Source organism: Octopus bimaculoides, chromosome 3 (genome assembly GCF_046866305.1).
Source record: "Octopus bimaculoides isolate indiv1 chromosome 3, ASM4686630v1, whole genome shotgun sequence".
Taxonomy (NCBI): domain Eukaryota; kingdom Metazoa; phylum Mollusca; class Cephalopoda; order Octopoda; family Octopodidae; genus Octopus; species Octopus bimaculoides.
Window position 1 is genome coordinate 75,255,346 of NC_142930.1, and position 10,402 is coordinate 75,265,747.

At 36.8% G+C, this 10,402-nt stretch overlaps 1 protein-coding gene and 1 pseudogene across 15 annotated transcripts in view; one reads left to right on the plus strand and one right to left on the minus strand.

The window, feature by feature from the left end:
• LOC106883961 (transmembrane protein 245) overlaps positions 1–10,402 on the minus strand; it is a 501,684-nt gene that overhangs the window by 409,916 nt on the left and 81,366 nt on the right. The gene's annotated exons all lie outside the window — the stretch shown is intronic.
• On the plus strand, positions 7,567–7,684 carry LOC128247482 (5S ribosomal RNA; annotated as a pseudogene).

Sequence of the window (10,402 nt, forward strand, 5' to 3'; positions counted from 1 at the left end):
TGCCTTACTATATACTAATAATAATAATAATGATATGAAATGTCAAATGTTTTGGTGCGTGACTTTTGGCCCACTCTGTATCGTATTATATTATATTATGAAGCAGTGTGGACATCATATAATGAAGTGATGTGTATACAGGATGAAATGAAATGGTTGTACATATGATATAATGAAATGGTGTGTGTATAATTGATATAATGCATGGTAAGATGTCATTTCAGTAACAATGTGAGTTGATGGTTGCTCATGTAAAGGAAGCTAAAGATAATGGGAATATATGATGATAATGAATGAGGCAGTGTCTTAGGATCATAGGAGATGATAACCAGAATAGCTATAGATAAATGTGATATTAATATGAGAGGAAGATAGATTAGAATTTTAGCATGGAGTTACTAATACATGACTCTAAACAGAAGGAGCCTTTATATCTCAATAAGGTGATAAAACAGAGTTACAACATAGGATATTTTATTCGGTTGAAATAAGGTTCAAATACATTATGGGTGTTTGCCACATCTTCAAGCATTGGCACATTAAAACTACCAGCTCTCTCATATGTCACATCATACCTTTGTCTCTAAAATACTAACTAAAATTTGTTTTTCTGAACTAGTTAGCTGTATACTACTTTTCTTTCTTTCTTCCTCCTCACAACGCTTCACCCAACAAATGCTGCTCTAAAATACCTCTTCCAATTCAAAATATGCAATAGAAGCATCTCTATGTGGTAAGAACCTTGCCTCCCAACCACATGGTTCTGGGTTCAGTCCCACTGCATAGCACCTTGAGGATGTGTTATCTACTATAGCCTCAGTCAACCAGAGCCTTGTGAGTGGATTTGGTAAACAGAAACTGAAAGAACACCCCTCGTGTATATATATATACATATATATATATATATATATACACACACACATACACACATACATATATGTATGTATATATAATTATGTGTGTCTGCCCCCCCCACCACCACCACCTGACAACTGATGCTGGTGTGTTTACATCCCTGTAACTTAGCAGTTTGGCAAAAGATACTGATAGAATAAGTACTAGGCTTTAAAAAAATAAGTCCTGGGGTTGATTTGTTTGGCTAAAACTCTTTAAAGCAGTTTTCTAGCACGACTACAGTCAAATGACTGAAACAAGTAAAAGAATAAAAGATATATATAATTCTTAATGTATGTGTGTAGCTGAAAAGCCAGAATTTCTGGTTTTTATCTGAGAAAAATCCTTTTATAGATGTATTGTGCTAAAAAGAACACAGTTTTATTCAGCGCTCGGTGAAACAAACTTGCCTCAGAAATGACCACAAAGCAGTCTCTTCTTGCATGATTATTTTGGAGTTATATGTCCATGCAAATAAGATTTCTTTTTCATTTGTTTATATATACATGTTGGTTATGAATTATATCATGGTTTATATATAAATGTTTATATATGAAATGTGGGATTGGTATATATTTTAACAATGTTAACAGGATTTGTAGGCTATGTTCTTCTTTGAAGTCAAATGTCCTGTGCACAAGATTTTGTAATGTAAATGTGTAAATTCAATATCACTACTAATTCCATGACATTCATTGATATACAGTAATTACAGTTTGTTTGTAATGGTGGAGGATCTGTCATTCAATGATGAAGATTCAATGGTTCAATCAACTGAATTATCACTTATGTGTTTGAGTATTCCACAGACATATGTACTCTTATTGGAATTCTCAGGTAGACTCAGCACAACACAGTGAGTGATGAGGCTGTACCTTTTGAATCACCAGTACAATCCACTTGACAGGTTTCTATACAGTTTCCAACTACCTAGTTTCACTCACAAGGTACGAGTCAACCTTATGTTACAAAAATAAAATGACATTTGTCCAAGATGCCATACAGTGGAATCAAACCTAGAACCCAGTGATTGTGAAGCAAACTGTATCTACAATTTATGAGTAACATTAGTACAAAAAATGGAATTTACAATATGATCTGACATAGGAGGAAGTTAATGGAAGGGTTGACATACTGAGTTACCACACTGGATGACACCAACCCTGGTGATGCCAATGAAATTAACCACATCAGTTTCACCATTGTGCCAGGGCCTGAAAAGATATTCTTATCCATGGACTAAATAAATAAAAGATATAAAGCATTCTGCACCTGGATTATTTAAGAAAACTCAAAATATAACTAATTAAATAGTCTTGGAACATTGGGTAAGCAGTATGAAGTGTTTTACCTAAGATCCTGCAGCAATACTTCCATTGGGATACAACATGACACAATGGTATGAGTACAGCATCTTATTAACTACATTTCCTGAATATAATGCTTTTTTTAAGCAAAACACATTGTTAAACAGGTAGAGCTAAATGTTATGCTCAAGCACACAATACAACAGCTGTATTGCAATACAAAGATACAGCTAACAAGCCAGAATAATTCTGATATTTTATTCATTATGTTAATCTATCATGTGTCACAGCTAGACAATTCATTAGACTGCAGACAACTGGCTAAAAGGCTGGCAATTTGCAATCCATAATCAGTGTGCTGTCTCTAAAATATAAATTTGACTCTGGTTCAGTTTACCTTGTAAATAGAAACAACAATAAGATACATAGAGTCTGCTGTTGTAAATAGAGAAGTCATGGTAAAGCCAATGAATGTTTTGTTATTTGTAACGCTGGCTTCAAGTCAATACATGGAACTATTGGTGAGGAGACAGATTTCATTTAACTACGGTAAAAAAAAGTAATAAATATTTTTTCTTTTTTTTCTGGGAAGAAATGAAATAATTGCTTGAACTAAGCTCAATGATACTTGCTACAATGTTTAAAGATTGATGAAAGACGAAACTGATCCTGATGAGCTTTGATTTCAGAAAAGTTAGGAATCAAACAAGCTACAATATACTTTCTTGACAATCTTGCCAATCTCAAACATGGTAGAACACTGAAATAAATGTCTGAGAGTAACTAAGTTTTAATTCCCTGGATTCTGAGTTCAAAGCCTTGACTTTCATCTCTTTCAGTAATTCCAAAAACAAGTATCAATAATGTGATGGTATATACATGATTAATGACACCTTCCATTTTCTTCATTAAAAATAATCAATATTCTATTGTTTTTCATTCTTGCTACATCAATAAAATAAGGAGTTGTAATATCCTGAGGATTGATTCAGTTGATTACTCTCTGCTACTATAAAAACATTTGATATTTTTATTTTGTGGAAGGAGAAAAATTAATAAATAAATATCCACAGAAAATGTCTTTCATTGTCTAATAACATTCATGGTTATTGGGTCTATAGACATTAACACTAATGCTCAGGGAGCTTAAGGATCCTGGTCATTGATCTCACAAAGGTTATTCTGCTCAAATAGGGATATACTCTTGTGCACACCTCAGCACAGATACATACAGTCAACTGTCCTGCAAAAACCTTCATCAACTAGCAGTGTATAGACATGGGATATCAAACAGCTGACCTCCTGAATACAGTTCAAGATTGAGTTGGGTGGGGGTCATAATCAAATTGAACAAATCCAAGCAGGTTTGACCAAATGATGACAAAAGAAATAAATAATTACATCATTGTCATTATTTTTATTTTTATTTCTATTACCAAAATTCATGTCACTGAATTTTAGAAGTAACCATCTAACAATATTATGGGCAACCAGTTACCTATGGGCCACATGCAACATGCAAGATTTTCTGAATGGCAGACCTAATGAAAAACTACCTTGAATTCTTAAAAAAAAAAGTGCAATCTGCTTGATGATGAACTGTGTCTCATGCAGCCCACTTCTCATAAAAAGGTTGCCTGTGTCTAATCTTGCTAGGCATGAAACCCAGAGATCAGTGTAACTAACTAGTGGTGAACCACTTCAGCAAATATCAGTTAGTAATGCTGATAAACTTGAATGAGTTTGTATTTCAAGGGAGCTGTGGATACTAACTTTTGGGGAGGGCTGTTTCTTCAGAAACAGACAAAAGATAGAAAGAGAAAAAAGAAAATAAGTATGAAATTATTTTCAAGAAACTGGTTTATTAAGTACAGTCAAAAGCAATTTCATTTTCTACTCCAAATAGTCCTGCCCCAAAACATTAGTATTCCCTCAAACCATACACACTTCTTCAAACTTACAAACTTTGTTAACCAATTTTTGTCAATGCAGACACTAGCTTTCTCAGACTCTTGTTTTATTTTTTTTTATATTTAGTATATGAGATTGTTATTTGTTAAAATTAGATAATAGACACATTTTCATTTGTCTTCCCTATGGCAAACAAACTTATAATACAGTTATACATTATATAGATTTATGATGAAATATAATATAATGCAGAACAAATCAGAAAGTAAATAACTACTAAAACAATTTTAGAAAATATAATCAACAGTTCATGGGAATATTCAAAAAAAAAAAACAAAAAAAAACATTGACTACAACATCAAATTTTCTTAACAAAAGAAAAAAGTCATTGCAATAATAAAAAGTCATTATCCTTATCATTGTCTTTAACATCCACTTTTTCATGTTTGTATGGATCAGCTGGATTTTGTTGATGCAGATTTTCTATGGCCAGATGCCCTTCTGGTTGTCAACCCTCACCAGATTCCAAGTAAAGTAGTATTTCCTCATGACCAGACATGATTTCATGGGAGATTGGACATTAAGGACACCACTTGTAGACAATGACACTCATTTACAACTAACATTCAATGTCAAGGTAAGGAGAAAGTAACACACACACACACACACACACTCTTTCTCTCTCTCTCTCTCTCTCACACACACACACCACACACAAATACATGTGTGTGTGTGTGTGCATGTATATATGTATGTATATCTATCTATCTATATATATATATATATCTTTTACCTTTTACTTCTTTCTGTCATTTGACTGTGGCCATGCTGAGGCACTGCCTTAAAGAGTTTTAGTTGAACAAACTGACCACAGGACTTATTTCTTTTAAGCCTAGTACTTATTCTATTGATCTCTTTTGCTGAACTGCTAGCTTATGGGAATGTAAACAAACCAACACTGGTTGTCAAGCAGTGGTGGGGGACAAATGCAAACACAAAGACAGACAAACACGCATGCGCACACACACACACACACACACAAAGGGCTTCTTTCAGTTTCCATCTACCAAATCCACTCAGAAGGTTTTGATCAGCTGGAGCCTATAGTAGAAAACTCTTGCCCAGGATGTCATACAGGGGAACTGAACTCAAAACCATGCATGTGTAGTATAAGTGTATATATGTGTTGGCATTCCCCTGAGATGAGTGAACACACACACATGCACACACATATGAAGGCCCATGGCTTAGTGATTAGGGTGTTGCACTCATGATTGCAAGATTGTGGATTTGATTCCCAGACTGGCTGTTGCATTGTGTTTTTGAGCAAAACACTTCATTTCCCATTACTCTGCAAAATTTGATCATCTGACATGTGGCATGTCATGTACCTGTACAGTTAATGTCAATTTGATGGAGGGAGAGAGCTTACATGAACATTTGATTACTATAAACAAATCCTCTCAGCAAGAAATCGCAGGACGCCCATATGTTGTCTAATGATGGGAGAGTTCATTACATATATATATACAGACACAACACATGTGTGTATTTATGTTATATCTGTATGTATTTTGATGTGGCTGTTTGGTAAGAAGCTGGATTCCATACCACATGATTCCAGGTTCAGTGTCTTCTGTTATAGCCTCGGGTGGACCAAAGACATGCGAGTGGATTTGGTAGATGGAAACTGAAAGAAGCCCATCGAATAAATATATATATATATATATATGTTGTTGTACTTGGGGATGGTCATATTGCCAGTTTAGCCAAGTACAACAACATCTGTTTCAACACACGATTTCACATCAAAAATCTTGCAAAACAAATATATATATATATATATATATATATATATATATACATATATATATATATATATATATATACATATATATATATATATATACATATATATATATGGGAGAATATACAAAAAATAACAACAGACGAGGACAGGTGGTGTAAATAACAAAAGTATATATTAGTATGACGCTCGGGAATACGGAAAGTCTTTGACGTTTCGAGCTACGCTCTTCAACAGAAAGAATACGGAGACAAGGAGAAAAACACGGAGAAAAAAAATTGAATAGTGTTCAGTCAACGGTCAGTATGTATATATATATGTATGTATATATATATATATATATATATATATATATATATATATATATTAATAAATTATAGGGTAGCAAAAAAAATTTTAGAAATTTTATTTACCACCAGTGGTATGTAGTCTTTTGCTGCTATTTCTAGCGAGTAGATGTCCTATTATAGGCATCTCTGCATTTTAAATGAATAATACATAGTCTATTGACTGTTTTTTTACTCTCGCTAGACCACTGGTGGTAAATAAAATTTCAAAAATTTTTTTTGTTACCCTATAATTTATTAATAATGATAAAATTCTTTTTGGATGATTTTCGGCATTTTTGCGTTTTTGTATTTGCTGCCGATTAGGTAAACCGCAAATACGCGGTATATTTTGAAAAATTAGACATAGGAACACGAACCATGCTGCGTATTGACTCGTGCTTCATATGTTGTCTGGTCATTTCTGCTGACGATAGTCCGACCTTGTAAGATATAATCTTTATCATACTAAAATTGACTTGAAACCATGGTACAGAATATAGATAGGTAAAAGTTTTTATTTTTCATTTCCTTTCGAAATTATCCCTAATTTTTGTGGTATGTAGTCTTTTGCTGCTATTTCTAGCGAGTAGATGTCCTATTATAGGCATCTCTGCATTTTAAATGAGTATATATATATATATATATATATATATATATATATATATATATATATATATATATCTTTGTGTTTGTTCCCTCCTCACAACTTGACGACTGGATTCCATACTACATGGTTCCAGGTTCAGTCCCACTGTATAGCACCTTGGGCAAGTGTCTTCTACTATAGCCTTGAGCTGGCCATAGACATATGAGTGGATTTGGTAGATAGAAACTGAAAGAAGTTCATCGTATATATATATATAGCTGTGTATGTGTCTTTGTGTCTGTGTTTGTTACCCCGTCACAGCTTGACAATTGGTGTTGGTGAGTTTATGTCCCTATAACTTAGCAGTTTGGCAATAAAGACTGATAGAATAGGTACTATGTTTTAAAATAATAGTCCTGGGTTCAATTTGTTCAACTAAAACAATCCTTCAAAGATGTGCTCCAGCATGGCCACAGTCAAATAACTGAAACAAGTAAAAGAATAAAAGAATGTATACATACATGTGTGTGTGTGTATATGTATTGTAAGAGACAAAAATCTGGCTTCGGGAAGGGTATCTGGCCATAAGATACTGTTTCGCAAAGACCTATCTAAAAGATGCCAACAATAAAAATGGAGTGAAAGTTGATGATCAGGATGATGAGGAGAAGGAGGAAAAGAAAAAGCATGAGGAAAATAATGATGAAAATTATACATACATACATACATACATATCACGGCCATATCACGTTGAAAACACCGGTTCTCGTCCGATCACCAAAGTTAAGCAACATCGAGCCTAGTTAGTACTTAGATGGGTGACCGCTTGGGAACCCTAGGTGCTGTATGCATTTTTTGCACTCATCAGACCATACATTGACACCCTAGATGGAAAGGCTGATAAGGACGGAGAGGAGGGAAAGGAAAAAGCACCCGGAAGTCTCTCTGACCCTGTGGCTCCTCAAAAGAATGGATCACCCACTCACAACCAGGCAGAAAAGGATAGTGGAGCCAAGGAAGCAGCAAATAGAAGCCCCTCTGTGCCAGTGGTCCTACAAAGGAAAGGAGCCCTCACCCCAATAGATAACCAGAGGAGAACAGTACCCACAAGAAAAGGAAGAACAAAAAGTAGAAAATCCCAAGGTGGATCCGATGCCATCCAAGACACCAAAGGAAAGAAGAAATTTGGAAGGCACCCAAAAACTTGCAAATTTTACCTGCAAGGCAAATGTTGGCATGGGGAAGACGGCAAAAACTGCCGGTTTGCCCACCCGACACCCCGCCAAAACTACAAAGGTTTAAAGGATAAAAACTTCCCTGAGGAAAGACGACAGATGTCCCCAAGGAGAAAATTCAAGGACATGCGCTCTTCAGAAATCATACGCAATGCAGCAGCTGAGCAAGAGTCTTTTTTGTGCATGGCACAAAAGATTGTGCAGCAGCTGACGTGGCTACACCAAGCACAGACGAGGAACCTTGTCCCCCACTGCGCAAGACCACCACAGTCAACAGACATGGGATGGCCTCCCCTAACGCCTGCACAGGCATCACGCCAATATTTTTACTAAATATTGGGGGCCTGTTGCATTGTAATAATAAAAGCAAAATTTCTTTCCTGAGAGACCTTGCTGCATGCAATCAAGCCCTATGCATAGCACCCGTGGAAACTCACATCAGCCCTGATATAGAGGATGCAGAAGTACACGTACCAAAATATGTCATACTGCGAACAGACAGAAGGGAAAGGAGCCATGGTGGAGTTGCTGTATACATCCGTGACGACCTCACACCCCAGGTCTTACTGTTATACTCAAATTCGGTATGCGACACCCAAATTGTATACATAAAACAACATAATATAGTCATATGCAATACATATTGCCCACCGGATGCTCCAAACCACATAGGCAAATTTGAAGATTGCCTCACTAGAATTAAAGAAATCCTCATGAAACTGGAACACCATGTGACCATATTTCTTATGAGTGATTTCAACTTCCCCAACGTCAAATGGCCCGAAGGTCTCATACTCTCAGGAATGACTTGTCGCAAGCAAGCACAGGTGGAATGCCTGCTCAACCTCACCAATGCCCTATTCATGGAGCAAGCTGTTCTCAGACCAACTAGAGCGAATAACATTCTAGATCTCTGCTTCGCTAACAATACGGACATCACTCATGATGTGAAAGTGACGCCGACATTAGTTTCGGATCACAACATAATAGAGCTGTCTATGTTTGGGCCGAAAGAAACCAGAGACATACAGCCTAAAGGAAGCACCCAAAATCTCTCCAATCTGAACTTCCACAAAGCGGACTGGAAATCGATCCAGAAAGAGATCCTCAGAGAGGATTGGCTAAAATGTCTCTCCACACCAGACATTGACATGAAACTAGAATGTTTCATGTCTACTGTGCAAGCCATATGCCAGAAATATGTCCCAGAGCACAAGGCCAAAACAAATAGGAACAAGATTCCAAGGGAGAGGAAGATCCTCATGAGACGACGGACAAAAGTTGCAAATCGACTCAACCAGCATCCCAAGAATGGCCAAAGGTCCCACCTAAAAACGACACTGATGGAGATTGAAAAAAGGCTGCAACAATCCTATGTGAGAGAGAGTGCAGACAAAGAAGCCTGGGTTATAAAAAACATTAAGTCAAACCCAAAGGCCTTCTTTCATTACGCAAAAGAAACAGCCTCAGTACACTGCAAAATTGGACCCCTCTCCGAAGAGGATGGCTCCCTCACAGACAGTTCAACTAGGATCAGTGAGGTACTGAATGAGCAATTCAAAAGTGTCTTCACCACTCCATTGGAGCACAGACAAGTGAACGAACCAGTGGACTTCTTTGCTACCTCCCCTATAACCAGTGAGGCAGTTACAATGGAATACATCAACATCAGCGAAGAAGATGTACTACTAGCTATACATGAAGTGGACACAAACTCAACTGCTGGCCCTGATGGTTTCCCAGCAATCCTCCTTAAATCGTGTAAGCATGCCCTGGCAAAACCCTTCCAGATCCTCTTCCAGAGCTTTCTCGCAAACGGCAGACTGCCGAGCAAGCTGAAGGAGGGAATAATATGCCCAATCCATAAAGGGGGAAGCAGAGCAGATGCCAAAAACTATAGGCCTATCTCTCTGACTTCACACATCAGCAAAGTCATGGAAAGGATAGTCAGAGGAAAACTAATTGCATTCCTTGAAGAAAATAAATTGCTGAGTGATACCCAACATGGCTTTCGACCAGGTAGGAGCTGCCTGACCCAGCTCTTACAACATTATGACTGGGTGTTGAGGCAGTTACTCAACAACTCAAATGTGGACGTAATATACCTTGATTTTGCAAAAGCTTTTGACAAAGTGGATCATGGTGTGATATGCCACAAACTGCATGATCTTGGCATAGCTGGAAAACTTGGAGAGTGGTTACATGACTTTCTGAAAGATAGAAGTCAGGCAGTAGTGGCTAATGGAGCCACCTCTATGAAAACACAAATAATGAGCAGTGTTCCACAGGGCACTGTCTTGGGACCATTGCTTTTTATAGTCGCTCTCTCAGAT